Genomic DNA, 8,190 nt, shown 5'->3' on the forward strand with positions numbered 1-8,190 from the left:
TAAAAAAATGTTATCTTACTGGGTATGGTTCATGTAATCCTTAAAGGATACAAATATGGTTTCTCTTATGATGGGTTTTATTGGACCCGGATCCGGACACAATACCATCATCTCAAATCAGGCATGGGTCTGGTTCCACCTGGGTCTGAACCAAATCTGACCCATCAACACCCCTACTTAATAGGGATAAAATGAGGATTCCTCTCTCTCTCTCTCATTGGCCATGAAAATAAAAATGTTTGTGCATGGGGCTGGTCATTTCCATGCATAACTGTCCATGCCTAGGCCTTTGGTTATTAGTAGGGGTGGCAAAACCTGACACGACCGGCCAACCCGACCCGCCTCTTAGGCGGGTTCGGGTTTGGAAAAAATGAACCCGTTTAATAAACGGGTCAACCCGCCTAACCCGTTTATTAAATGGGTCGGGTTCGTGTTAGGGGTCTGCCAACCTGCCAACCTGGCTGACCCGCTTAATAAACGGGTTAGGCGGGTGGGTCAATAACCCGCCAACCCGTCTGCCAACCCGACCCGTCAACCCGCCAACCTGACCCCCAAACCTGAGAACCTGTTTATCCGACCCAACCCATTTATTAAATGGGTTGGCGGGTCGTGTCGGGTTACCCGTTTATTAAACAGGCTGGGTTCGGGTTGAGGTATGCTGACCCGCCAATCCGTCGGGTCGACCCGCCAACCCGACACGATTGCCACCCCTAGTTATTAGCAATTTAAAAGTGTAACCGAGTTGGGTTTGGGTTAGGTCATATCAGACCCAAATCTAAACTGGGTCTAAAAGTTAGACTAAAACCCATCTCAATTTAAATCAAGTTCGGGTCTGGGTGCAGCTGGAAATTGTGGACTCATATAGGTTAACATGTCAGGGTATGTATCGGGTCAGGTCTTTAATATACATATTTTTTTAGTTGGGTTTAAGAATTAGACTCAAACCCAACCCATCTTGATTCGGTTTTGGGTTCAATATGTTTATGATTATAATTACTTTTACTTTGAATCTTGACAAATGCATTCGATATAGATCTTTTTTACCTTTTGATTTTATAATGCTCGGTCAATTATCTAGTTTCGTATAAATGTTCAGTATAGAAATTTTGCAAGTTGGTTGATTGGTTGAGAATAATGCTCATTTTCTTGAATTTATAAGTTAATTTATTTTTTATTTGTATTATTATTGATTTTCATATCTTTGGTAGAAGTAGTGTAACATAGTTATCTTTGCAATCTTGGGTAGGTTAATTTATTGGTTATTTTCATTATTCCTACTTTCTAGATTGCTGTTTGTTAAAAGTAGCATAATATAGTTTTTTTGGATTACCATGCTGGGGTTAGGCAAACCCTACCGGTTACAAGAACAATTACATTTCATATATCATTGCAGGAAGGAAACCAATCTGAAGGTTTGTCACCTGATAAATAGCAAACTGATCAAAGGCATGCTCCATGTCCAAGGGTCAAACCAAAATTCTACCTTGTTTTTGTGGCCCACTTTCCACCTGACACCATCTTTAACAATAGAGAAACCAGCTTAATGGACTTCCCCCCAAGATCTGTGGCCCACTTTCCACCTGACACCATCTTTAACAATAGAGAAACCAGCTTAATGGACTTCCCCCCAAGATCTCAGTTGAACATCCACTCATGCCGGATAGCATTTCGAAGGAGGTATTTCTAGTTGATCAATTCTGCCTCTGGGTTGGTATCTTTAGACGCTACTATAAAACTCATCTTTGCCAACGAGACCACATTAGTCTATCTGATTTTTTGAATGTCAAGGCCACCTTCTTCACGAGGAAGGCAAATAGATTCCCAGTTCAGGAGATGCATACTGTTTTGGTTACCATTATGACCATTCCACAAGAAATTAGGCATAATAGTCTCCATTTGTTTGGTAATGGATCTTGGTAACTTAAAACACATAATTCAGTATGTAGAAAAAGAAAACGTGGAAGTAGTATTGATGAAGAACTAAAAAGAAAATAAATGAACAGTAGGGTGAACAACTAATTTTACGTTGTTTGGTCATTATAACCTACATCCACAATGGAGAATAGGCACATTCCTTAATTTATTCAGTCACGCTGTACACTTCATATATAGGAGCACAAGTAACAAATAATGGTAAACGGTAAAACAAAATGGGAGGTTTCTAATGATAGCTCCGCTATCTTCAATAAATATGCCAATCTCTAAAGATAGAAAATGCCAACCGCTCTCCTAAAATCTCATTATTCCATCACTCCCCCTCAAGTGGGGCATATAAGTTAAAGCAGCCCCACTTGACCTTCAAGTTGCCAAGATGCTTAGATGAAAACCCTTTAGTAAAGCCATCGACAAGTTGTTCTTCGCTTCTAATAAAGGGTGCAATAATTTCTCCATTTTGAACTTTCTGCCTTATGTAGTGACAATTTATTTCTATGTGCTTTGTCCTTTCATGCAACACTGAGTTACCTGCAATTAGAATGGCTGCCAGAATGCATAGAGATATGAGAGTTAATTTTCATACCCATTTCTTGAAGAAGAGATCTAACCCATATAACTTCACATGCTTTGACCGCCATAGCTTGATATTCCTACTCGACACTAGATCTGGATACAATGTTCTGCTTTTTACTTTTCCATGATACTATGTTTCCCCCAACATATACATAATAGCCTATCGTGGACCTCCTATCTTGACTTCCTACCCAATCTACATCAGAGAAACTTTAAATGTCTACTATCCCATTTCTCTTGAACCATAGACCCTATCCTAGAGTTTCCTTCAAGTATCGCAAAATACAATCAACTGCCCTAACATGAGATGGCTTGGGGTTATACATATGTTGGCTCACCACACTAACTGCATATGCTAAGTTCGAACGTGTGACAGTTACATAAATGAGTTTTCCCACAAGCTTTTTGGTAACTTCTGATAACTCCAATCTTATTTTCTTTTGAGTCATCAAATTTGCAATATGGTTCTATAGGAGTATCCACTAGCTTGCATCCTAGCTTGCCTGTTTCCTTTAATAAGTCTAATATATATTTTCTTTGAGAAAAAAACAATAATTTTTTTATTGGGCCACCTCTATTCTCAAGAAATACCTTAGGCACCCCAAATCCTTTATATCAAACGTTTGATAAAGAAAGTTATCACCTTGACAATTCCCTCTTGATCATTACCTGTAACAATAAGATCATCCATATAGATTAATTAGGATAATTATAATATGCTCTTTATTCTTTTTGACAAACACAGAGTTATTTGCATGACTCCAGGTAAAGTTTTTCCCTTCCAAAGCTTGACTTAATTTTTGATGCCACGCCCGCGAAGATTGTTTTAACCCATAGATAGACCTTTGTAATTTACACACGAGGTTCGGGTCTCCTTCTTGTGGATGTCTGGGCGGCAAACGCATGCATGTACACTTCCTCCTTGAGTTCACCTTGCAAAAAAACATTTTTGACATCCATTTGGTAAAGTGGCCATTCATAATTACAAGCAACTGATAACAAGATTCTAACAATGTTCATTTTTGCCATTGGTGCAAACGTCTTCTCATAGTCCGGGCCATGTGTTTGGGTATATCCTTTAGCAACAAGGCATGCCTTGTGACGCTCAATAGTTCCATTGCTTCTATACTTGGTCTTATAAACCCAACGACATCCAACAACATGTTTATCTTAAATAAGGGTAGTAATAACCCATGACTTATTCTTTTTCACGGTGTCAAGTTCTTCTTCCATGGCATGCACCCAAACCTCTTGATTTTTTACTTCTTGATATGAGCTAGGATCACAAGCAGAAATTTTACTTAGGAAGGTTGTATAGTGAACTGGGAGGTGTTGATAAGATATGTACTTTTCAATAGGATAAAACAAGGTAGTGTATGTGATATAGTCTTGAAGGCGGGCAGGAGGATGACTTACTCTTGTGGTTCTTCGAAGATGATTTTCTTGATGTTCAGTGTTGTTTTCTAGATTACTATAACCCTCAGGTTCAACACTAGAGTAGTCATGGATTTTCGCCCTCTCAATAATAATATCGAAGTCATCATAGGTGGCAATTATTGGCAAGACAACTTGACTTGGCTCCTCCTGACTTTGATAAGGCATTTGATCAAAGAATTGTTGAGTCTCATCAAACCTCACATCTCTAGTGATAAAGACCTGCTTAAGATTTAAACTATAACACTTATATCCTTTTTTGGTTGAAGCATAACCTAAAAACACACATTTAGTAGCCTTGTGGCTTAATTTATCTTAAGATTGCAATTTCAGATAAGCCATACATCATTTTTTTTTAAATGGTCAATACTAACTTTCTTTCTTCTAAGTATTTCAACAGGAGATTTCCACCCAAGCATTTTGGGCAGACACACGATTTATAATATGGCAGGTAGTCATAACAACATCACACTAAAAACATTTTGGCACATTCATTTGAAATAACAATGTTCAAGTCATTTTAAAAAAATGTTTGTTCTTGCACTCAGCTACACCATTTTGTTGTGGAGTGTAGACGCAAGTAAACTGATGTATGAGACCATAATTCTTTTCAAATTACTCAAACATATGATTTTTGAACTCAATGCCATTATCATTGCAGAGAACTTTTATATAAGAATAAAATTACGTTTCTACCATCTTGTAAAATTCTTGAAATTTGCCAAACACTTCTTTTGATTTCAACAAGTAAACCCATGCATTCTTTGAGAAATCATCAATGAAGGATAAATAATAACGAAAACCTGAATAAGAGTCCATGGGAGCTGGTCCCCATACATCTAAGTGGACTAAATCAAACCAGTTGGTTGACTCATTAATTGAAACAGGAAATGGAGGTCTACTCATTTTAGCATATTCACACATCTCATACACATAATTATCAAAAGTCAAAGTGGGACATAAGATTTTCATACACAGACTGGATATGTAACACAATCTCTTGTGCCATAGGGTACTATCTTCATGTTGCGAAATCAAAGCTCTTGGTGTCTCCTTCATGACATATATGTCATTCACCAACTGTCCCTCACCAATCCTCCTCCTTATCTGAAGCTCCTGAAACACTATGTTTGTTAAGGTAAAAATGACTCTATAATTGAGATCCATAGTAATTTTAGAGACAAACACTAAGTTTGAGGGCTTTTGAAAGAATTCCTTGATTCATAAAAATAATATCACCATGATCTTCAATACTCATTGTGGAGCCATTAGCTATAGTGACCACATTTTTTAGAGGATAAGCCTTATAATTAACCAAGTTTTCTTGAGATTGTGCCATATGCTCACTGGCACCGGAATCCACAATCCAACATGGCTGATGAGGCCGTGGCATGCAATTGTGGTTTCTCCAAAAGGCAAACCATCAACTCATTAAGCTTCTCTAGGATGCCGACTAAGTCAGGAGGTTGCATCTGTGCGGACTTGGCTGAGAATGTTTCTTGCTCTCTCCCCCTTTTATTGAAATTTGGTTTGACGTGTAACACCCAACACCTCTCCTTGGTATGTCCATTCATCTTGCAATGCGAACAAAACCACTACACCTTGTTCTTTCCTTTGTGATTTTCCTGAAAACGTTCACGACTCATAGAAGCAAAAGTCACTTGCATCATTTGAACTAGTTTCATCCTTAGATGGATTCATCACTTTTTTTTTGTAACTCATCTCTCATTAAAATAGAACACACTGTATTAAGAAAAAGCAGTTCTGGAGACATTAAAATTTGACTTCTAATGTTCTCGTACTTAGGCTCAAGTCCCACAAGGAGTTGAAATTTTTTTGTCATTCCTTCAATTTATGAATAGATCTTAAACTAGTTGACATATTCATGTAATAATCTAGTTCATCCCACATACCTTTCAGGTTGCTTAAATACTCACTAAAGGATTGAGTCTTCTTTTTATGTTCACTGATACTTTGGGATAGGTGGAACATGCGAGCAATATCATTTTGTTTATTGTATAAGTCATGAGCAGTTCTTCATATTTTCTCTGCAATTTCGAGGAAGATAAAACTCTGTGGTATTTTAAACTCTATAGAGTTTAGGAGTCAAGACATAACGATATCATTAGAGGCTTTCCATTCTTTGTATTTGATGTCATCTACTGCTGGTTGCATCAAGTCATCAGTGACATATTCAGCTTTCTTCTTGCCACTAAAATAGAGCATCGTTGATCTAGCCCATGCTAAGTGTTTTCAGATCTATTCAATAGAACCAAAGTAATCTTGTTGGATGGATTTAAGGCTTTATGCAGAACAATAGTTTCTGCACTCTTCCGATTTTCCATAGTAAACGATGACTCAATATTATGGGCCATGAGATAATGAGATTCTTCGCTTGGATGGAGAACTAAAAGAAAATAAATGAACAACAAGATGAACAATTGGTTTTACGTGGTTTGATCATTATGACCTACATTCACAATAAAAAACAAACACATTCCTTCTTCCTTTATTCAGTCATGATGTACACTTTATATATAGGAGCACAAGCAACAGAGAATGATAAAAGGTAACACAAAATGGAAGGTTTATAATGATAGCTCCAAATTAAAAAAGAAGGCTATATTCAATAACTATGCCAATCTCTAAAGATAGAAAATGCCAACCGCTCTCCTAAAATAGTTATTTCATTGGACAAGCACTGCATTTATGAGGACCACCCTACCTTCCATGTGATTGTTCCATCCATCCACTTGCTTTTGATATTTGGCAACCAAGGGAGCACACATCTCCTATAGTAGACAACCAACAAAAATCGGCAAGCCCAAATATTTTATAAGAAGTTTGTCAATCTTTCATTGGCAAGCATGAGCAATTTGATTGGTTCTATCTGGCCTCACTTGAAATGGAATCATGATGGACTTTTCGATGCTCACTACCAGTCCAGATTTAGTTTCAAACTCTTTGATGACCTTTATCTTTTAAAAACAAGCGCACATCATCAGCATAGAAAGAGTGACTCCATCCGAAATAGCGGACACTGCAAGGAATAATGCTCCCTCTATCTTCATCAATCATGAGCCTCCTCGATAGTCTTTCCATGACAAAGAGGAATAGGTAGGGAGAAAGGGGACTCCATGTCATGAATTCTTGACCCGGTTGACCATTAATAAACATAGCAAATTTAGGGGTCCTAACACACGTCATGATCCGCTACACCCAAGTATTTTTGAAAAAAAAAATACAAAGATCTTTCCAAGAAATCCCAGCTCACTCTGTCAGGCCTTAACAAGGTCTGTTTTAAACAGAAAAGAGGGGACTTTGTTGTTGGTCATGGTGTCCATCATTTCATGAGCAATGCTACAACCTTTTTAAAAAATTATCTGATTATAAGAGGTAATATCTGTAAGCTTAGAAGCTTTTGGCTTTTTGTGGATCAAAATGATATTGGTGGAGTTAATCTTTCTAAGCAACTTCCCAGAATAAAAAAAAAAAAATTGATCACCGCCTTGCTCAACTCATACCCCCACCACATCCCAATAATGTTGAAAAAACGTACCCGAGAAGCCGTTGGGGCCCGGATCACTCTCCTTCTTCAACTCGAAGGCTGCATATCTAACTTTCTCCATTGTCACTCTAGAACCCAACATCTAATTATCCTCCACGCTCACCTGCGGGTATGATTTTCCTTCGAACTACTCGTCATCCACACCTTCACTGTGATAGAATCGGGTGGCTTCCTCCATAATCGGATCTAGCCTTGCTGCCATCCTCACTGTGATAGAATCGGGTGGCTGCATAACTGAACATATTAGGCCCTATTTCTCGTTCTGCCCAATAGGTTTTAAGTGTTTTATAATGGATCTGAACCGTTAGATGTGTTTAGCATGTTTGATTTAGTGAGAATTGACTCTTGGATCATGTTTTTCGATGAAAAAATATATTTTTATGAGCCAGAAAAAACTGATAGCTTCGTAGCCATTGATTTTGGATCACCGAAAAAATCTGTATACAGGTCAGATTTCGGCAATCCAAAAGCCGATTCCCACTAAACAAAACTTATAGATCACATCTACGGTGTTAGAAGTGAGAAAAAAAACTTAAAACTATGATTTTTGAAAGAACCTAACTAAAAAGAGAGCCTAAAGAACGCATTACACACACACACACACACACACATATATATATATATATATATATATATATATATATATATATATATATATATATATATATATATATATAAGG

This window comes from Nuphar pumila, chromosome 2 (genome assembly GCF_984573655.1).
Source record: "Nuphar pumila chromosome 2, dmNupPumi1.hap1.1, whole genome shotgun sequence".
NCBI lineage: Eukaryota > Viridiplantae > Streptophyta > Magnoliopsida > Nymphaeales > Nymphaeaceae > Nuphar > Nuphar pumila.